This window comes from Musca autumnalis, unplaced genomic scaffold, assembly GCF_047663935.1.
Source record: "Musca autumnalis isolate F117 unplaced genomic scaffold, ASM4766393v1 scaffold_5, whole genome shotgun sequence".
Classification (NCBI taxonomy): Eukaryota; Metazoa; Arthropoda; class Insecta; order Diptera; family Muscidae; genus Musca; species Musca autumnalis.
Genome location: NW_027412088.1, coordinates 28,845,631 through 28,868,664, shown reverse-complemented (window position 1 = coordinate 28,868,664; position 23,034 = coordinate 28,845,631). Strand labels below are relative to the sequence as shown.

Sequence of the window (23,034 nt, the reverse complement as noted above, 5' to 3'; positions counted from 1 at the left end):
ACTTGGTCTTCTATGAGAAGACCACTTGTTCTTTTTTGAGAAGACCTCTTAGTCTTCTATAAGGAGTCCACTTGGTCTTCTAAGAGAGACCACTTGGTCTTCTATGAGAAGATCACTTGGTCTTCTATGAGAAGACCACTTGGTATACTATGAGAAGACCACTTGGTCTTCTATGAGAAGACCACTTGGTTTTCTATGAGAAGACCACTTGGTCTTCTATGAGAAGACCACTTGGCCTTCTATGAGAAGACCACTTGGTTTTCTATGAGAATACCACTTGGTCTTCTATGAGAAGACCACTTGGTCTTCTATGAGAAGACCACTTGGTCTTCTATGAGAAGACCACTTGGTTTTCTATGAGAAGAACACTTGGTCTTCTATGAGAAGACCACTTGGTATACTATGAGAAGACCACTTGGTCTTCTATGAGAAGACCACTTGGTTTTCTATGAGAAGACCACTTGGTCTTCTATGAGAAGACCACTTGGCCTTCTATGAGAAGACCACTTGGTTTTCTATGAGAATACCACTTGGTCTTCTATGAGAAGACCACTTGGTCTTCTATGAGAAGACCACTTGGTCTTCTATGAGAAGACCACTTGGTTTTCTATGAGAAGAACACTTGGTCTTCTATGAGAAGACCATTTGGTCTTCTATGAGAAGACCATTTGGTCTTCTATGAGAAGACCATTTGGTCTTCTATGAGAAGACCACTTGTTCTTCTAAGAGAAGACCACTTGTTCTTCTAAGAGAAGACCACTTGTTCTTGTAACAGAAGACCACTTGTTTTTCTATGAGAAGACCACTTGGTCTTTTATGAGAAGACCACTTGTTCTTCTAAGAGAAGACCACTTGGTCTTCTATGAGAAGACCACTTTGTCTTCAATGAGAAGGCCACTTGGTCTTCTATGAGAAAACAACTTGGCCTTTTTAGAGAAGACCACTTGGTCTTCAATGAGAAGACCACTAGGTCTTTTATGAGAAGACCACTAGGTCCTTTATGAGAAGACCACTAGGTCTTTTATGAGAAGACCACTAGGTCTTTTATGAGAAGACCACTTGTTCTTCTAAGAGAAGACCACTTGGTCTTCTATGAGAAGACCACTTGGTCTTCTATGAGAAGACCACTTGGTCTTCTATGACAAGACCACTTGGTCTTCTATGACAAGACAACTTGGTCTTCTATGACAAGACCACTTGGTTTTCTATGAGAAGACCACTTGGTCTTCTATGAGAAGACCACTTGGTCTTCTATGACAAGACAACATGGTCTTTTATGAAAAGACCACTTGGTCTTCTATGCGAAGGCCACTTGGTCTTCTATTAGAAGACCACTTGGTCTTCTATGAGAAGACCATTTGATCTTCTATGAGAAGACAACTTCATCTTCTATGAGAAGACAACTTGGCCTTTTTTGAGAAGACCACTGGATTTTCTATGGAAAGATTATTCCATGGGATGACCACTTGTTCTTCTATGAGAATACCACTTGGTCTTCTATGAGAAGACCACTTGGTTTTCTATGAGAAGACCACTTGGTCTTCTATGAGAAGACCACTTGGTCTTGTATGAGAATACCACTTGGTCTTCTATGGGAATACCACTTTGTCTTCTATGAGAAGACCACTTGGTTTTCTATGAGAAGACCACTTGGTCTTCTGTGAGAAGACAACTTGGCCTTTTTTGAGAAGACCACTTGGTCTTCTTTGAGAAGATCACTTGGTCTTCTATGAGAAGACCACTTGGTATTCTATGAGAAGACCACTTGGTCTTCTATGAGAAGACCACTTGTCTTCTATGAGAAGACCACTCAGTCTTCTATGTGAAGACCACTGGGTCTTCTATGTGAAGACCACTGTGTCTTCTATGTGAAGACTTCTATGAGATGACCACTTGGTCTTCTATGAGAAGACCACTTGGTCTTCTATGAGAAGACCACTTGGTCTTCTATGAGAAGACCACTTGGTCTTCTATGAGAAGACCACTTGGTCTTCTATGAGAAGACCACTTGGTCTTCTATGAGAAGACCACTTGGTCTTCTATGAGAAGACCACTTGGTCTTCTATGAGAAGACCACTCAGTCTTCTATGTGAAGACCACTGGGTCTTCTATGTGAAGACCACTGTGTCTTCTATGTGAAGACTTCTATGAGAAGACCACTGGGTCTTCTATGAGAAGACCACTTGGTCTTCTACGAGAAGACCACTTGGTCTTCTATGAGATGGCTATTTGGTCTTATGTCAGAAGACCACTTGATTTTCTAAGTGAGGACCACTTGCTTTTTTATGTGAAGGCCACTTGGTTTTCTAAGTGAAGACGACTTGTTCTTCTATGAGAAGACCACTTGGTCTTCTATGAGAAGATCACTTGGCCTTCTTCGTCTTCTATGAGAAGACCACTTGGTCTTCTTTGAGAAGATCACTTCTATGAGAAGACCACTTGGTCTTCTATGAGAAGACCACTTGGTCATCTATGAGAAGACCTTGATTTTCTAAGTGAAGGCCACTTGGTCTTCCATGAGAAGACCACTTGGTCTTCTATGAGAAAGTCACTTGGTCTTCTATGAGAAGACCACTTCGTCTTCTATGAGAAAACCACTTGGTCTTCTATGAGAAGACCACTTGGTCTTCTATGAGAAGACCACTTGGTCCTTTATGAGAAGACCACTTGGTTTTCTATGAGAATACCACTTGGTTTTCTATGAGAAGACCACTTGTTCTTCTATGAGAATACCACTCGGTTTTCTATGTGAAGACCACTTGGTCTTCTATGAGAAGACCACTTGGACTTCTATGAAAAGACCACTTAATCTTCTATGAGAAGACCACTTGATTTTCTAAGTGAAGGCCACTTGGTTATTCTATAAGAAGACCACTTGGTCTTCTATGCGAAGACCACTTGGTCTTCTAAGAAAAAAGAAAATGGTCTTCTAAGAGAGGACCACTTGGTCATCTATGAGGAGACCACTTGATTTTCTAAGTGAAGGCCACTTAATCTTCTATGAGAAGACCACTTGGTCTTCTATGAGAAGAGCACTTAGTCTTCTATGAGAAGACCACTTTGTCTTCTATGAGAAGACCACTTTGTCTTCTATGAGAAGACCTCTTGGTCTTTTATGGGAAGACCTCTTGGTCTTCTTTGAGAAGACCACTTGGTCTTCTATGAGAAGACCTCTTGGTCTTCTATGAGAATACCACTTTGTCTTCCATGAGAAGACCGCTTGGTCTTCTATGCAAGATTCTTGGTCTTCTGTGCAAGATTATTCTATGGTCTTCTATGAGAAGACCACTTGGTCTTCTATGAGAAGACCACTTGGTTTTCTATGAGAATACCACTTGGTTTTCTATGCGAAGACCACTTGGTCTTCTATGAGAAGACCACTTGGTCTTCTAAGAAAAAAGCAAATGGTCTTCTAAGAGAGGACCACTTGGTCATCTATGAGGAGACCACTTGATTTTCTAAGTGAAGGCCACTTAATCTTCTATGAGAAGACCACTTGGTCTTCTATGAGAAGAGCACTTAGTCTTCTATGAGAAGACCACTTTGTCTTCTATGAGAAGACCTCTTGGTCTTTTATGGGAAGACCTCTTGGTCTTCTTTGAGAAGACCACTTGGTCTTCTATGAGAAGACCTCTTGGTCTTCTATGAGAATACCACTTTGTCTTCCATGAGAAGACCACTTGGTCTTCTATGCAAGATTCTTGGTCTTCTGTGCAAGATTATTCTATGGTCTTCTATGAGAAGACCACTTGGTCTTCTATGAGAAGACCACTTGGTTTTCTATGAGAATACCACTTGGTTTTCTATGCGAAGACCACTTGGTCTTCTATGAGAAGACCACTTGGTCTTCTAAGAAAAAAGCAAATGGTCTTCTAAGAGAGGACCACTTGGTCATCTATGAGGAGACCACTTGATTTTCTAAGTGAAGGCCACCTAATCTACTATGAGAAGACCACTTGGTCTTCTATGAGAAGAGCACTTAGTCTTCTATGAGAAGACCACTTTGTCTTCTATGAGAAGACCTCTTGGTCTTTTATGGGAAGACCTCTTGGTCTTCTTTGAGAAGACCACTTGGTCTTCTATGAGAAGACCTCTTGGTCTTCTATGAGAATACCACTTTGTCTTCCATGAGAAGACCACTTGGTCTTCTGTGCAAGATTATTCTATGGTCTTCTATGAGAAGACCACTTGGTCTTCTATGAGAAGACCACTTGGTTTTCTATGAGAATACCACTTGGTTTTCTATGAGAAGACCACTTGGTCTTCTATGAGAGGACCAGTTGGTTTTCTATGAGACGACCACTTGGTCTTCTATGAGAAGACCACTTGGACTTCTATGAAAAGACCACTTGGTCTTCTATGAGAAGACCACTTGGTTTTCTATGAGAATACCACTTGGTTTTCTATGAGAATACCACTTGGTTTTCTATGAGAAGACCACTTGTTCTTCTATGAGAATACCACTCGGTTTTCTATGAGAAGACCACTTGGTCTTCTATGAGAAGACCACTTGGACTTCTATGAAAAGACCACTTGGTCTTCTATGAGAAGACCACTTGATTTTCTAAGTGAAGGCCACTTGGTTCTTCTATAAGAAGACCACTTGGTCTTCTATGCGAAGACCACTTGGTCTTCTAAGAAAAAAGCAAATGGTCTTCTAAGAGATGACCACTTGGTCATCTATGAGGAGACCACTTGATTTTCTAAGTGAAGGCCACTTAATCTTCTATGAGAAGACCACTTGGTCTTCTATGAGAAGAGCACTTAGTCTTCTATGAGAAGACCACTTTGTCTTCTATGAGAAGACCTCTTAGTCTTTTATGGGAAGACCTCTTGGTCTTCTATGAGAAGACCACTTGGTCTTCTATGAGAAGACTCTTGGTCTTATATGAGAATACCACTTTGTCTTCTATGAGAAGACCACTTGGTCTTCTATGCAAGATTCTTGGTCTTCTGTGCAAGATTATTCTATGGTCTTCTATGGGAAGACCACTTGGTCTTCTATGCAAGATTATGAAAAGACCACTTTTTTCTACGAGAAGACCACTTTTTTTCCTATGAGAAGACCACTTGGTCTTCTATGCAAGATTATTCTATAAGACCACTTGTTCTTCTAAGAGAAGACCACTTGGCCTTCTATGCAAGATTATTCTATGAGAAGAGCACTTAGTCTTCTATGAGAAGACCATTTGGCCTTCTAGGAGAAGACCATTTGGGCTTCTATGAGAAGACCACTTGGTCTATTATGAGAAGAGCATTTGGTCTTCTATTACAAGACTTCTATAACAAGGTCTTCTAGTGGAAGATCGTGTGTTTTTCTATAATAATACGTTTTGCTCTTCTATGAGAAGACCCTTCGGTCGGTTATGACAAAACTATCTCCGGTTATAAAATACATTTTAGATATTTTGTAAAACCACAGATATTATATAAACAATTAGTATATTGTGGAGATTCCACTAGCAAATTACCCATCAACTTATGTGATTCACTTTTTGCAAAAAATGGCACACGTTTTCCAGTTCCTCATTAGGAATACACAAAATTCAATGATAAAATTAACACATTATATCCGAAATGCGTTATCACACAAATCAGATCAGATAACATTGTGGTTGAAAATTTATGGAGGTGGTGAGCGAGTTTTTTGGTGTTATCAAATGAATATTTAATTTATCACCCTTCCTGAATACAGATGTCAAATCGAAACCCATAATATGTTGAAAAGATTTATGGTGTGTTAAGAATGACATTTGTTGGGCATTAAGAAAATTTATGGCTGGCCCACAAATAATTTCGAACAATACAGTGGAACCTTTTATTGTTAAACCACACCACACCCACAAGATGGTTAAGAAAGATACTCGGGTTAATTTGCTGAACATGAAAGTGAGATTTCCAAATATTTTGTTAATTAGTTATGGAAGCTTGTTAGCACTCATCATCTACTTATGGTGACAGTTTTAATCTATTTTTAATGAGATGAAAGATAAGTATGTTACTACTCGTAATGAGAACCCAGGGGAAATTTTAGTTTATATGAAGAAGCGGAAGCTAATTTAATTTGTTAATTAAATGTCCAAGACTAAATACAGTCAAGTTTATTTTTTTCAAAAGAAAGAGTAGCCCTTGCTGTGATTATTGTGATTTTATTTGTATGTGTCTTAAGTCTTTTGTTTTCATTTTTCATGGGCCATTGTACCACCAGTCAGCCGGCCATCCACCCAAAAGCGGAAATGTCCATAAAAATTGCAATTGGCCCATTAATTAGTGTAACAAACATTTCGGAAAAATAGCCAAACATGAAAATAAACTCAAACCAGGTAAGAAAAATACCAAGGAAAATCTTAGCTATGTCTGGAAATGCATTTTCTCAAGTGGGTTTTATTTCGTTGTTTCTATTATTTTTTTTCCTTACAATGTGTAGTAATTGTTTTTGTAATAAATTTCATGCTTTAAAATGCATTACTAATACGAAAAAACAACTACAAAAAAAAAATAGCAAACAATCAAAACGTTTTCTAACTGTTTTGATTTAGTTTCATTATTTTTTCATTTTGTTTTCCAGTTGCTGTAAAGTTTTTCTGTTTTTTGCTTCAATGGTGTTTTTTGGTCAGTCATGCTAACAAGCCATGAAATTTAATCTTCTGCTCTTCTTTTGTTGGGTCTCCTCGTCGAAAGAAAACAAAAATAAAATAATAACAAAAAACCATAACAAAGCATAAAATAAATTAAAACAAAAGAAGAGAAGAAAAGAAACAAAAAATTAAACAATAGTGAAAGTATAACAAAGTATTGTAATTTTTTTCTTGTAGTTTCTTCATGAATTGTATTTCAATAAAAAAATCTATACCAAACAAATATTATCTTCAATAATTTCCCAATAAAATAGCCACAAATTATTATGAGGTGGACCCTCCATGTTGACCTTTATGGTTATTTCCTTTTAATAGCCCCCTTAATTTTCCAAGTATTATCTTTGATTGTGGCACGTTTAAACATAACATCGATCATAATTTATCATTTAAAACACATTTACAATCAAGGTTAAATTGTTTGGGGGGCTCACAGCCACAGCCAACTAAACCGAGAAAAAAAGAGAAATTGTTCCTTGCCTTTGGAAGGTGGTATCCAAAATTGCATTAATTGCAAAAAATGACCAAACGTCCCCCCATTAATAGCAATCAAAAGTAATAACACTTTAAAACGATATTTTTATATTAGTCTCAGGGATAAATAACACAAACACTTTCCAAATTTTTGTAATTGCAGCAAGAGTATTGACAATTTGAAATTTAAGGCACAATTTTGAAAATACTTTAAATACCAAATTAGTTGTTCACGTTTAAACTAAACATTGTTGTTCAGTTAAATGAATGTCAAAGACATTGTAATTTTTACTAAATGTCAACACATGTAAAATCACGAACATGTGTTGGAATATTAAATTTCACAAATTGTTTTAAAGACGTACACGCACACATCTTTGCCTAATATTCATCTACCTTCTCTTAATGTAATATGAGGAGGTTGCTTATGTATGTGCCTTAAGTCTTTTGATTTTCAAGTGTGACATTCATACTCTCTCTGCAAAAAATACGTAGTAAACTAACTTACTATGACCAACACCTAGGTATGGCTTCCTTTGGCAATTTGTTAATAATATAAAAAATTATCATTGCAAACTAGTTCAAATCAAATAGCCACAGACCTTGTAAAAAGCAATCCAGCCAAAAGAAAGCCACATATTTTCTAAGTTCCGACCAAAAGTATTTGTAATAAGTCCTTATAGAAGAAGTTAAAAGGATCTTCTATAAGAGAAGGCAAACAGGTCTTCATAGTACTTACTTACTTAGCGGGCCCATTACAGAACATTTGTTTCATAGACCGAACTAAGAAAATATCTCCAATTCTCTCTGTTTTGTGCTTCGCTTTCTGGAATACTGCGCCTTGTCATCTCTTCATCCACTTGTTTGCGCCATCTATTCTTTGGCCTGCCAATTCTGCGTGCACAGCCATGTGGCTCGAATTTATACGCCTTTTTAGCGGATTCATCATCGCTCATTCTATTATATGCCCTAGTCAACGCAATCGCTGCATCTCGATACGTTTAACAATATTGATGTCGTTGTATAGCAGATACAGCTCGTGGTTCATACGACGTCGATATTTACCGTCAACGCAGATCGGTCCGTAGATCTTTCGAAGAATTTTTCTCTCAAACACGCCAAGCACTGTCTTATCTGCTTGCGCAAGTACCCAGGCTTCGGAACCATTCATCAGCACGGGTAGTATCAGTGCTTTGTAAAGCTTTATTTTTGTTTGACGTATTGTGGCTTTGTTTTTGAAGTGCTTACTTAAGCCAAAGTAGCATCTGGTGGCCAATACAATTCTTCTTTTTATTACACAACTGATGTCGTTTGTTGTGTTTACGCAGGCGCCGAGGTAGACGAAGTCTTTTACCACCTCAAAATTATAGGAACCAACTTCCACAGTTGGTCCGAGCTCAATGGACGCATTGCGCGTCGACACCATTAACTTGGTCTTCTCACCGTTTACCGCCAGACCCACTTTAGCAGATTCTCCTTTGACCTTCATAAAGGTATCAGTTACATCTTTTACTGATCGTTCCATGATGTCTATATCATCAGCATAAGCAAGTAACATGTGGCCATTGGGGTAGATTGTGCAACTTTTTTTGACGTTTGCCTCTCGTATAACCTTTTCCAGCACGATGTTGAAGAGATCACACAAAAGGCTGTCTCCTTGTCTGAAACCTCTTTTGGTACAAAACTTTTCGGAGAGGTTCTTTCCTATTTTAACTGAGGACCTGGTGTCAGTTAAAGTCATTTTACAAAGCCGGATGGGCTTTGCGGGGATACCAAATTCAGACATGGCTTAGAATACCTTTGAACGCAGCGGGCTGTCGAAGGCTGTTTTATAATCGACAAAAAGGTGGTAGGTGTCCATCTGCATCTCTTGGGTCTTCTCCAGGATTTGCCGCAGGGTAAATATCTGGACAATGGTGGACTTGCCAGGTCTAAAGCCGCATTGGTATGGCCCAATTATCTCGTTGACCATAGGCTTTAGTCGTTAGCACAATATCCCTGACACGATCTTGTAGGCAATCGGGAGAAGACTTATGCCCCTATAGTTAGAGCATTATCTCCTTTCTTATGGACGGGGCACAGGATACTCAGGTTCCAATCGTCGGGTACTCGTTCTTCCTGCCAGATGGTGCTAACTAGCTGATGAATACACCTTATCAGCGTGTCGCCTCCGGTTTTGAACAGCTCGGCTGGTAAGCCATCGGCCCCTGCTGCCTTATTATTCTTCAGCCGGTTTATTGATGTCTTTACCTCATCTTGGCTGGGCGGTATACATTCAATACCATCTTCTGTTTTTGATTTGATCTGTGGTATCTTCGTCGTCTTCGCTGGATACCAACAGGTTTGAAAAATGCTCTTTCCATATCCTGAGCACACCATCTGTATCAGTTACCAAATTACCTTGCTGGTCTCCACAGGAGGAGGTGTCTGTACCAAAGCCATCAGTTTGATGCTTGACTCTTTGGTAGAATTTTCGGACTTCATTCTGGCTCCTGTACATCTCGATTTTTCACACTCCCTCTTTTCCAACTCTCTCTTTTTCCTGCGAAAAAGACGTTTCTCTTCTCTCCTTTTATCCCGATATCTCTCTCGTGCGCCACGCGTTGCTACGGATTGTAAAATAGCCTTATATGTCGCATTTTTCTCTTCGGTAGCAGCACGACACTCCTGTTCATACCATGAATTCCTTTGTGGAGGTCTCTGGTATCCAAGTACGGATTTTGCGGCTGTTTGCATGGAGTGGGCAATATTTTGCCATTGTGTTGTTATGTTGTCGGGACAAGGAGTGCTCGCGTTAAGCAATTGGGCTAGTTGAGTGGAATATGCTGTGGCTATCTGTTGTGTTTGCAGCCTATCGATGTCCAACTTCCGCGTTGTGTCTGTTCGTACTTTGTTTGCTACGTTTAACCGGGTGCCTACCTTTGCTGCAACAAGGTAGTGGTCCGAGTGTATGTTTGCTCCTCGGAACGAACGTACATCCATCACGCTCGATGAATGTCTTCCATCTATCACAACGTGATCAATTTGATTTATTATTTTCTGATTTAGATGTCGAGATGTTGAAATCTGGTGCTGCTAACTACCATGTTTTTTGCCGCTGTGAAGCCTATCAGCCTCATACCATTGTCAGATGTTTCACAGTGGAGACTGAATTTTCCGACTGTTGGGCCAAAGATATTTTCCAATTTTAGCATTAAAAACGCCTAGAATAATTTAAATGTCATGGGCAGGCCCACAGTCATAAGTGTCTTCTAAGCGCTCAAAAAATATATCTTTGGTCAATTCGTCCTTGTCTTCAGTGGGAGCATGAGCGCAAATAAAGCTGATGTTGAAGAATTTTGCTTTTATTCGAATTATAGCAAGACTTTCATTCAGTGGTGTGGAGCTGGATACCAGATGTTTTAGCCTCCGACATACTACGAATCCGCAACCAAACTCTTGGTTTATGTCATGGCCGCACCTTTAGTTGTTGTTGCGACGCCTTTCCCAATCCATCGTATTTCCTGTGTGGCAGTAATGTCGGCCTTGTACTTTTCAAGTACATCTGCCAATGCGTAAACTGCACCTTATCTATAAAGAGTACGAACATTCCAGGTGCAGATCATGGTCCTTAAAACGTTTGCGGGGTTCGTCAACTTTAGAGGGATTTGTTTTTCTTTTCTTTTGTTTCTTCATAGTAGGCTGCTTTTTCTAGGGGAGGGTTACTAGCTCTGCGCCCAAACCCATGTTTTTAACGTTCTTATGGGTGATCGCGCGGCTCATTTTAGCTCACTACCTTTAACGGGTATTAAAGGCAGCTACCCCAGGTGACACCACGGGGAGGTCAGAGTCAATTTGAGATGAATGAGGGACCAAGATAAATCCTGGACTTTGCCATGTTAAAGCCGGTCAGGACCGTTCCTTGGTATCTTTCATCCCCTACGTCGCACAGTGTTGCCTCGTGGACAAAAATCAAAAATTGTGATGTTAACTTTTACATATGTTCATGATTTTTTCTTACAGTAAACACATCCCATACAACGAATCTGAAAGAATTTTGTCGATATGTGCATCCATAATGAAGTTATAGCCCTTGAAATATGAAAAATATTTACCAGGTAATCTAAAGCGGTAATCATATGAAAATTAGACAATTTTCAAAATAACATTTTCTGAAAAGTTTTTTGATGAAATTAAAAGTTTTGGATGGGGATTTGATGGGTGGGCTATAAATATAAAATTTTAGTACAAAAAGTTGACATCAACTATACCTGGGCAATGTACCGTTATCAAGAAATCAAAATTTAAATTTGATTAAAAAAATCAAATTCTTATTATTTAGTAGAGCAGATCTTTTGATTGCCACCTATTGCCAACTCGGCTTTTGTTTTCTGTTAATTGGACATCTCTTCCAAATAAAAATGTGCAAAAACTTTCTGCCCATCCCTGCAACCTTCTGAGATATATCGGTTCAGATTTTTTATAACCCCCATATATATCTTTTCCCGATTTAGCTACAACTTGTTCAATTTTGATCGAATAGCCTTCAAATTTTATGTGCGATATTTTCTTAGGCCCCTGAATAGATTCACCGATTTTCCCCATATATATCTTCCCACGATTTTGCTATAATTCGCTCAATTTTTGATTAATAGCCTTCAAATTTAACATGGGATGTTCCTCAGGCTCCTGTTCAGTTTTACCTTTGACCTAGGTTGATTAATGTTTGCACAAGTACTTATGAGGGCACAGGAATGAAAAAATCAACTTTGGTCCATATCGGTTCAGGTTTGAACATGGCTTCGATATATAATTTCGCCCGATGTCACTCAAGTACGGATAATTACGTCATATTTTCTTATTTAACCAATATCTCAAATACATTGCGTGTTTAGTGAAAATATATATGAGAGCTATATCCAAAACTAACCCGATTTTTATCAAAATCGGTGAAACTGAATAAGGTCTTAAGAAAACATCCCATGTCAAATTTGAAGGCTATGTTTCAAAAATTGATCGATTTATAGCAAAATCGGTGAAAGATATATATAGAGCCTATATCCTAACCTGTACCGATTTTTGCGAAATCAAATCAAAATCGGTAAAACTGAACAGTGGCCTGAGGAAACATACCATGTTAAATTTGAACGTTATTAATCAAAAATTGAGGGATTTATAGCAAAATCGGAGAAAGATATATATGGGAGCTATATCCAAATCCGAACCGATTTTTACGAAAATCGGTGAAACTACTCGGGGGCATAAGAAAATATCACATATAAAATTTGAAAGCTATTCGATCAAAATTGACCGAGTTATAGCAAAATCGGGGAAAGATATATATGGGGGCTATATCCAAATCTGAACCGATATGGACCAAAGTTAAAATTTTTCATTCATATGCCTTTATAAGTACTTGTGCAAAAATTCATCAACCTAGGTCAACTCCTTCTATATTTGTCCACTTTTGTATGAAAGCGGCAACACTGTGCGTCGTCCCTGCTTGAATAGTTTGACTAATATTCACTGTAAGGCACCTCAGTCTATGGTAAGGAAATAACCCCAAATAACTACTCAATCTTTAAACCACATCAAATCTTATTTGTTTCTGTTTAACATTTAAAATAAATTTCAATTAACCCAAAACATAAGCCAACAATTTGTTTGGACATAACCTGACATAATTTTAATACAAATTGAAAATTGTTTTGATTTCAATGATTTTCTTCAACTTCAACACAATATTATTATTATTGCAGGCCACTCATATTAATTTCATATGCAACAATAACCATTCAAATCAAAAAACAGCAAAGTTACAAGAAATGAAATTATGTGGCCATGTCGAAAGTGTAAACATTAACAACATTCATACAAACATACATATATACGAGTATGTATGTACATTAACCCAAATTCAAAATAATCTGAGAGAAAAAAGACAACCAGAAAATGAAAAGAAGCCAAGCCAAAACCCGACTCTGGCACATTTTCTTGACTCCATTTCTGTTATTGTCTTTTCTTTTTCTGCAATGCTTCTAAGCTTCTATTGCTGTTGTTGCTTGCTTTCATTCAACTCGTGTCGCCGATAATTGCACATGTAGAGTTTCGCAAATATCAGTGGGTAAGAAAGAAAATGAAATTGCCTAAGAAATGGAATGCAAAAAAAAAAAAAAAACAAATAACAACAACGTAACGACAACAAGAAAAGTCATCCAGCCACAATTGATCGGGTTCAGGCAATTGTTAAACTAGGTTATGCCAAGAAAATCGTAATCGCAACAAATAAGCATAAAAATCTATAACATTTAATAGACAGCAGACACGACGTAATAGTCGCTTGCATTTCTATTCCATGGCGATTTTTTTGCTCAATATTGTTGTTGCTATTTGTTTCTAAAAAGAAATATTTAAAGGATACACTCAAAAATGTGTAGATAGTTGCCTTGAAAATACAATAAAATTTTTGAAATGTAAAAACTTATGAGAATTTAAAAGCTCCTAGGAGAAGACCCTATGGTCTTCTATGAGAAGACCTTATGCTCTTCTTTGAGAAGACCCTATGGTCTTCTATGAGAAGGCCCCATGGTCTTCTATGAAAAGACCCCATGGTCTTCTATGAGATGACCCTATGGTCTTCTATAAGAAGAACCTATGGTCTTCTTAAGAAGACCCTACGGTCTGCTATGAGCAGACCCTATGGTTTTCTTTGAGTAGACCCTATGGTATTCTATGAGAAGACCGTATGGTCTTGTATGAGAACACCCTATCGGCTTCTATGAGAAGACCCTATGGTCTGCTATGAGAAGACCCTATGGTCTTCTATGAGAAGACCCTATGGTCTTCTATAAGAAGAACCAATGGTCTTCTGAAGATGACCCTACGGTCTTCTATGAGAAGACCCTATGGTCTTCTATGAGAAGACCCTATGGCCTTCTATGAGAAGACCCTATGGTCTGCTATGAGAAGACCCTATGGCCTTCTATGAGAAGACCCTATGGCCTTCTATGAGAAGACCCTATGGTCTGCTATGAGAAGACCCTATGGCCTTCTATGAGAAGACCCTATGGCCTTCTATGGGAAGACCCTATGGTCTTCTATGAGAAGACCCTATGGTCTTCTATGAGAAGACCCTATGGTCTTCTATGAGAAGACCCTATGGTCTTCTATGAGAAGACCCTATGGTATTCTATATGAAGACCCTATGGACTTCTATATGAAGATCCTATGGTTTTCTATATCAAGACACTATGGTCTTCTATGAGAAGACTCTATGGTCTTCTATGAGAAAGGTATAAACTTCTGTACATAGAAGACCTCCCAAAGTGGTCTTCTATACATAGAAGACCTCACAAAGGGGCCTTCTATAAACAAAATACCTCCCTCTTCTATACATAGAAGGCCTCCCAAATGGGTCTTCTATATAGGAGACCTCCCAAAGGGGTCTTCTATATATAGAAGACCTTCCCAAGGGATCTTCTGTACATAGAAGACCTCCCAAAGGGGTCTTCTATATATAGGAGACCTTTCAAAGGGGTCTTCTATATATAGAAGACCTTCCCAAGGGATCCTCTGTACATAGAATACCTCCCAAAGGGGCCTTCTATATATAGAAGACCTCCCAAAGGGGTCTTCTACATATAGAAGACCTTCCCAAGGGGTCTTCTGTACATAGAAGACCTCCCAAAGGGATCTTCTATATATAAGAGACCTCCCAAAGGGGTCTTCTATATATAAGAGACCTCCCAAAGGGGTCTTCAATACATAGAAGACCTTCAAAATGGGTCTTCTATACATAGAAGACCCCCAAAGGGGTCTTCTACATATTGAAGACCTTCCCAAGGGGTCTTCTACATATAGAAGACCTTCCCAAGGGGTCTTATATATATAGGAGACCTCCCAAAGGGGTCTTGTATACATAGAAGAACTCCAAAATGGGTCTTCGATACATAGAAGACTTCCCAAAGTGGTCTTCTACATATAGAAGACCTTCCCAAGGAGTCTTCTGTACATAGAAGACCTCCCAAAGGGGTCTTCTATATATAGGAGACCTCCCAAAGGGGTCTTCTTTATATAGGAGACCTCCCAAAGGGGTCTTCTACATATAGAAGACCTTCCCAAGGGGTCTTCTGTACATAGAAGACCTCCCAAAGGGATCTTCTATATATAGGAGACCTCCCAAAGGGGTCTTCAATACATAGAAGACCTTCATAATGGGTCTTCTATACATAGAAGACCTCCCAAAGGGGTCTTCTACATATAGAAGACCTTCCCAAGGGATCTTCTGTACATAGAAGACCTCCCAAAGGGGTCTTCTACATATAGAAGACCTTCCCAAGGGGTCTTCTGTACATAGAAGACCTCCCAAAGGGATCTTCTATATATAGGAGACCTCCCAAAGGGGTCTTCAATACATAGAAGACCTCCAAAATGGTTCTTCTATACATAGAAGACCTCCAAAATGGGTCTTCTATACATAAAAGACCTCCCAAAGGGGTCTTCTATACATAGAAGACCTCCCAAGGGGTTCTTCTACATATAGAAGACCTTCCCAAGGGGTATTCCGTACATAGAAGACCTCCCCAAGGGGTCTTCTATATATAGGAGACCTCCCAAAGGGGTCTTCTACATACAGAAGACCTTCCCAAGGGGTCTTCTGTATATAGAAGACCTTCCCAAGGGGTCTTCTTTATATAGAAGAGCTCCTAAAGTGGTCTTCTATGTATAGATGTCCTCCCAAAGGGGTCTTCTTTATATAGGAGACCTCCCAAAGGGGCCTTCTACATATAGAAGACCTTCCCAAAGGGTCTTCTGTACATAGACGACCTCCCAAAGGGGTCTTCTATACATAGGGGGCCTCTCAAAGGGGCCTGCTATACATAGAAAACCTCCCTAAGGGGTCTTCTATAAACAAAGGACCTCTTAAAGAGGTCTTCTATACATAGAAGGCCCCTAAAGGGGTCCTCCATATATAGTAGACTTCCCAAAGGGGTCTTTTATACATAAAAGACCTCACAAAGGGGTCTTCTATACATAGAATGACTCCCAAAAGGGTCTTGTATACATAGAAGACCTCCCAAAGGGGTCTTCTATGTATAGGAGACATCCCAAAGAGGTCTTCTATAAATAAAGGACCTCCCAAAGGGGTCGTCTATACATAGAAAACCTCCCAAAGGGGTCTTCTATAAATAAAGGACCGCTTAAAGGAGTCTACTATACATAGAATGCCTTCCAAAGGGTCTTCTATATACAATAGACCCCCCAAAGAGGTCTTCTATACATAAGAGACCTCCCAAGGGGGTATTCTATACGTAGGAGGCCTCCCAAAGGGTTCTTCTATAAATAGAAGATCTCTCCAAGGGGTCTTCTATAAATAAAGGACCTCCAAAGGGGTCTTCTATAAATACCCCCAAAGGGATCTTCTATATATAAGAGACCTCCCAAAGGGGTCTTCTATATATAAGAGACCTCCCAAAGGGGTCTTCAATACATAGAAGACCTTCAAAATGGGTCTTCTATACATAGAAGACCCCCAAAGGGGTCTTCTACATATTGAAGACCTTCCCAAGGGGTCTTCTACATATAGAAGACCTTCCCAAGGGGTCTTATATATATAGGAGACCTCCCAAAGGGGTCTTGTATACATAGAAGAACTCCAAAATGGGTCTTCGATACATAGAAGACTTCCCAAAGTGGTCTTCTACATATAGAAGACCTTCCCAAGGAGTCTTCTGTACATAGAAGACCTCCCAAAGGGGTCTTCTATATATAGGAGACCTCCCAAAGGGGTCTTCTTTATATAGGAGACCTCCCAAAGGGGTCTTCTACATATAGAAGACCTTCCCAAGGGGTCTTCTGTACATAGAAGACCTCCCAAAGGGATCTTCTATATATAGGAGACCTCCCAAAGGGGTCTTCAATACATAGAAGACCTTCATAATGGGTCTTCTATACATAGAAGACCTCCCAAAGGGGTCTTCTACATATAGAAGACCTTCCCAAGGGATCTTCTGTACATAGAAGACCTCCCAAAGGGGTCTTCTACATATAGAAGACCTTCCCAAGGGGTCTTCTGTACATAGAAGACCTCCCAAAGGGATCTTCTATATATAGGAGACCTCCCAAAGGGGTCTTCAATACATAGAAGACCTCCAAAATGGTTCTTCTATACATAGAAGACCTCCAAAATGGGTCTTCTATACATAAAAGACCTCCCAAAGGGGTCTTCTATACATAGAAGACCTCCCAAGGGGTTCTTCTACATATAGAAGACCTTCCCAAGGGGTATTCCGTACATAGAAGACCTCCCCAAGGGGTCTTCTATATATAGGAGACCTCCCAAAGGGGTCTTCTACATACAGAAGACCTTCCCAAGGGGTCTTCTGTATATAGAAGACCTTCCCAAGGGGTCTTCTTTATATAGAAGAGCTCCTAAAGTGGTCTTCTATGTATAGATGTCCTCCCAAAGGGGTCTTCTTTATATAGGAGACCTCCCAAAGGGGCCTTCTACATATAGAAGACCTTCCCAAAGGGTCTTCTGTACATAGACGACCTCCCAAAGGGGTCTTCTATACATAGGGGGCCTCTCAAAGGGGCCTGCTATACATAGAAAACCTCCCTAAGGGGTCTTCTATAAACAAAGGACCTCTTAAAGAGGTCTTCTATACATAGAAGGCCCCTAAAGGGGTCCTCCATATATAGTAGACTTCCCAAAGGGGTCTTTTATACATAAAAGACCTCACAAAGGGGTCTTCTATACATAGAATGACTCCCAAAAGGGTCTTGTATACATAGAAGACCTCCCAAAGGGGTCTTCTATGTATAGGAGACATCCCAAAGAGGTCTTCTATAAATAAAGGACCTCCCAAAGGGGTCGTCTATACATAGAAAACCTCCCAAAGGGGTCTTCTATAAATAAAGGACCGCTTAAAGGAGTCTACTATACATAGAATGCCTTCCAAAGGGTCTTCTATATACAATAGACCCCCCAAAGAGGTCTTCTATACATAAGAGACCTCCCAAGGGGGTATTCTATACGTAGGAGGCCTCCCAAAGGGTTCTTCTATAAATAGAAGATCTCTCCAAGGGGTCTTCTATAAATAAAGGACCTCCAAAGGGGTCTTCTATAAATACAATTCCTCCCAAAGGGTTCTTCTATAAATAGAAAACTTCCCAATAGGGTCTTCTATAAATAAAAATTTTCTCAAAGAGATACTATCTAAATAAAAGACCTCATAAAGGGGTCTTCTATAAATATAGGACATCCTAAATTGGTCTTCGACAAAAAGAAGACTCCCCAAAGGGGTCTTCTATACATTGAAGACCTCCGAAAGGGGTCTTCTATACATAGAAGATATCTCCAAGGGGTCTTCTATAAATAAAGGACCTCCAAAGGGGTCTTCTATAAATAAAATTCCTCCTGAAGGGTTCTTCTATAAATAGAAATTCTCCCAAGAGGCATTATCTACATAAAATACCTCTAGAAGGGACCTCCTAAAGGGGTGTTCTATAAATAGCAGACTTGGTAATGGTATCTTCTATAAATATAAGACCTCCGAAAGGGGGTCTTTTATAAATAAGGGTTATTCTAAAGAGGTCTTATATATAGAAGAGCTCTTAAAGGGGTCTTCTATGAATTGAAAATCTTTTACCGCGGTCTTATATTTATAGAAGACCTACTAAAGTGATCTTTTATAAATAGAATACCCTTTAAAGGTGTCTTCTATAATTAGAAGACCTCCTAAAGGGATCGTCTTTAAATAAAAGACCTCCTAAAGGGGTCTTCTATAAATAGAAAACCTTATTGAAGGGTCTTATATAAATTGAAACCCTTCCAAAGGGGTTTTTATATATAAAAGACCTCCTAAAAAGGTTCTCTGTAAATAGAAGACCTTCCGAGGAGGTTTTCTATAAATAGAAGACCTCCTGAAGTGGCTTTTTATAAATAAAAAAGACCTCCTAAAGTATCCTATGAATAGAGGACATCCTAAAAACGTCTGCTAAAAATGAAAGAATTCCTGAGGTGGCCTCCTAAAAGCTTCTAGTTGAAGATTATGGTCGTCTATTGGGAAAACTAAAAACTTTCTATAAAGTTATTCAAGTTAGTTAATTTTTTTCCTCGAGCTTTACATTGAAATCTACCAAAAACTAAGCACCATTTACAAGTTGTTTGCTTTAAAACACTTACTCTTTTTACGATCATTGTTTAAACAACTTCTTTTTTGCCTACTTTCCTTACGACTTTGACATGTATTTGCGCGTGTTCGGCAACTTGTTAACAGAGAACAATATCTTTTTTGGTCATATATGGAAATTTCGGTAATTGACCGAATTGTTTTGCGGGAATATTTTCAGGCCAAAGCATAAAAATGTTGAATTAAAGAGAAAAAGTTTAAGGAATGACAAGCATGCAAATGGGAACAGGCCTCACAGTTGTACATGCCATTGCCATACTATGTTGCCTGGTTTAAATTAGGCTAAAGATGGATTTAATTGATTACTAATTGATGGAAGAAACAAGTTCTTCCAATAACTTACGGTTAGTTACCTCGTTTTGTTTAGTTTGTATTTTGGTTAATGGTTTTACCTGTAAAGAGGAAAAAGAAACAAATTTAAGTTATTAACATATTTTTTGCAAAAAAAGATACTTTATAATTTTATAATTTATAAGCCATTTCACAAGAGACACACAATTTATTGTGGCATCGCATCATAATTTAGTTGTTTAATATTGCCAACCATCCTCCTATCTGTCACACTCATCCTCATATAGCAATGCGGATGTGTTGGTGCCGCCATAACTGGTCACATAATGTGGCCATAATTTACTGCACTCAGCGTGCAAACACCAACGCCTTAAATATTTCTCTCATAATGAAACTACATATAACACAATAATTATCCCATTCGCATTGATTTGTGTTGCAAAATAATTTACAACAAAACTGTTACAACTACAACAGCAACAACAGTGGAGAAGGGGGGAAATAAATAAACTTGTCAAACATGGATGTCATTTTTCTCATGGCGTTATGAATTTAAGGAAATTAGAAACAAGTTTGTTGTTTGAGTCTTTTGTGTTGTTGCTTTCTACCCTCTCTCGATCTCTCTCTATGCATAGGGAGAATAATATAGAATTTATTGTCTTTTTATTTATTATTATTTTTTTTTTAAATATGTAGATCTCCTAAAGGATGAAAGTGGTCAAGGAGAGGTTCTCTATCTCAGAGAACCTCCCCAAAAGGTCTTCTCTTAATACACATTTTGGGAAATGTGGCTTAATTATTTGAACTCTTTTCTTATTTACAGGAAATATGTATATTTTGAACAATATTTGACCATCTATAAGAATCACTGAATCCCTCAATCACCCCACCTTTCATCAATACCCCCACCCCCATCAAATCTCCCACATTCACCAGGTATGTATTAACAAAAAATACTTCAAACTAACTGAAGCGAAAAATTTAATTAATCAATCGAAATCGACAGCAACAGCAACAACAAAAACAATCTTCATACCTTTTAGACACGATATAATTATTATTTTTTTTATTATTTCGTTTATAATTAATAGTTATTTTATATTTGTTGATTTCATTTTTTTTATAATGGTCTTAGTTTGTGCATCGATGTGTGTGGTCGGTTGGTTGGTTACTCATTTCATATTTTTATTGAAATTTTTTAATTGCAACACCACACCAAGCTTTGAACAATGTACAAAATATAGGCCAAATCCATTATTGCTGTATGACAGGCAGCTGTCATCGTAGGAATACAAAAGAATTTCTATTAAAATTAATTGTTTTGAGATTTAGTGTAAAATACCCTACATCAAGACAGGGAGAGAGAGAGAGGTATCATATGGTTATTATTAATGGATCTGTACTAGAAAAAAATATTTTCTCAGATGACTTATTATTTAATAGCTCGCCTTTCTTCTCGGTATGGGCTTACCCCCCACTTGAAAATTTCAAAAAATCTAAATTTGTTATTGGTTTATTTTGAAGTAGAATACAATATTTGTCGATTGGAAGAATCCCTTGTGTGTTTGTATTTGAAATAAAAACTTTAAATGCTTTTTTCCTCGAATGAAGACCTAAATGTTAATTGCCCTCTCAAACGTTTACACAGACCATGTTCGGGGTATCTACCACCGGAATTTACAGAAGTACAGGTAATATGCAGTTTACGGCGACATAAGAGTCAGTTCACAGCAGTCATTAATGCCAACATAATTTTAGGCCTCCCAAAAAGGGTCTTCCATAAATAGAAAACCTTCCTGAAATATAAGACTTCTATAAATATAAGACTTTCTAAAGGGAAGACCTTTAAAGGGTCTTTTATAATTAGAAGACCTCCTAAAGAAGTATTTTATAATAAGAAGAAAGGAGGGCCATATGGAGGACCAAATACTTCTTATGGGGATCTTATATAATTAGAAGACTTTCGAAATGGGTCCTTTATAATTAAAATACCTGGGAAAGGAGTCATTTATAATAACAAGACCTCATAAAGGGTCCTCCATAACTATGAGATAGAAGACCTTCTAAAGGGGTTCTCTATAATTAGAAGACACCCTAAATGGGTCCTCCATAATTAGAAGAACTCCGAAGGGGGTATTTTATAATTAGGACAATTCATGAAGGAATCTTCTATAATTAGAAGTTCTTCTAAAGGGGACCTCCATAATTCAAGAACTCCCAAAAGCTACTTGTATAATCAGAAGACCTCCTAAAGCGGTCTCCTATAATTACAAGACCTCTAAATATGGTTCTTCATAATTAGAAGGGTTTCTTCATACTTAGAAGACCTCCTAAAATGATCCTCCATAATTATAAGATCTCGTAAGGGAATCTTTTGTAATTATATGACCTTTTAAAGAGTTGTTCTATAATTAGAAGACCTCCCAAAGGAGTCCTCCATAAGTGGAATATCTTCTAAATGGATCTTCTATAAGAAGGATACATTCTAAAGTGGTCCTCCATAACTCCTAAAGGAGTCTTCTATAATGATTAGTTCTCCTTTAGGGCGGCCTGCGTAATTAAAGACCTCCTACAATGGTCCTTTATAGTTGGGAAACCTCCATAATTAAAAGTCTTCCTAAAGGGATTTTTTTAATTAGAAGGCCTCTTAAAGAGATCTTTTATAATTAAATAACCTCCTAAAGTGTCCTCTATAATTGGAAGACCTGGCAAAAAAGTGCTTAAAGGTAGTATTTTTATACCCTCAGCCTTTAGGCTAAAGAGGGTATTTACACATTGATACGACCAAAAATGTGCCTCATCGAAATAATGGTTTTAGACCCCAAGTATGTTTGTACGATATCCGTTTCAGACAATTTTGAGTAGATCTAGCAATGTCCGTCCGTCTATCTGCCTGTCTGGCTGGCTGGTGCGCACGATAACTCTCGAACGGATCAATCGATTCGGTTCAAATTTTGGGTATCGAAATATTTGCAAGTCCATACTTCCTGAGAAAATGGCCGGAAAGGTGCAAAAAGCCCCTATGACACCTTGTGTAGTGGTTGGAGCACAAGATAACCCTCCAACGGATCTATCGATTCGGTCCAAAATTTGGACTTCGTAATTTTTTATCAAAACATAGTTTAAATTCGAAGATGGGCTATATCGGTCCACTCCTTCAGGTACCTCCGCCAAAAAACTTCAAAAATGTTCAGAACAATTTTGCGCCCGATAACTCTTGAAGGGAGGGACCGATGAAACCCATACATTGCACATCCTAATATGTCTACCAGATATAGATCAGGTTCGAATGTGGACTATATTTGTCTACTCCTTCTGGTACCTCTCACAAAGCATAAGTTCACTTTAAGACCTGCTCTCGAATCACTTTGATTTGGTTGAAGCAATTTGCATTCGCTACCTCCATTACGGCGGTAAAAGTTTTTTCAGGGGCAAGTCCATATTTCTTGGAACTGTTCTAC

General features: G+C 38.4%; 1 protein-coding gene and 2 non-coding genes across 3 annotated transcripts in view; 2 read left to right on the top strand and 1 right to left on the bottom strand.

Annotated features, from left to right (window-relative positions):
• Positions 1 to 23,034, bottom strand: part of stw (laccase) — a 316,854-nt gene that overhangs the window by 79,271 nt on the left and 214,549 nt on the right. The window lies entirely within an intron of this gene.
• On the top strand, positions 15,489 to 15,612 carry LOC141387862 (small nucleolar RNA SNORA11). Its single transcript, XR_012408678.1, has one exon. It is a non-coding gene; the product is annotated as a small nucleolar RNA SNORA11 (small nucleolar RNA).
• LOC141387861 (small nucleolar RNA SNORA11) lies at positions 17,215 to 17,338 on the top strand. Its single transcript, XR_012408677.1, has one exon. It is a non-coding gene; the product is annotated as a small nucleolar RNA SNORA11 (small nucleolar RNA).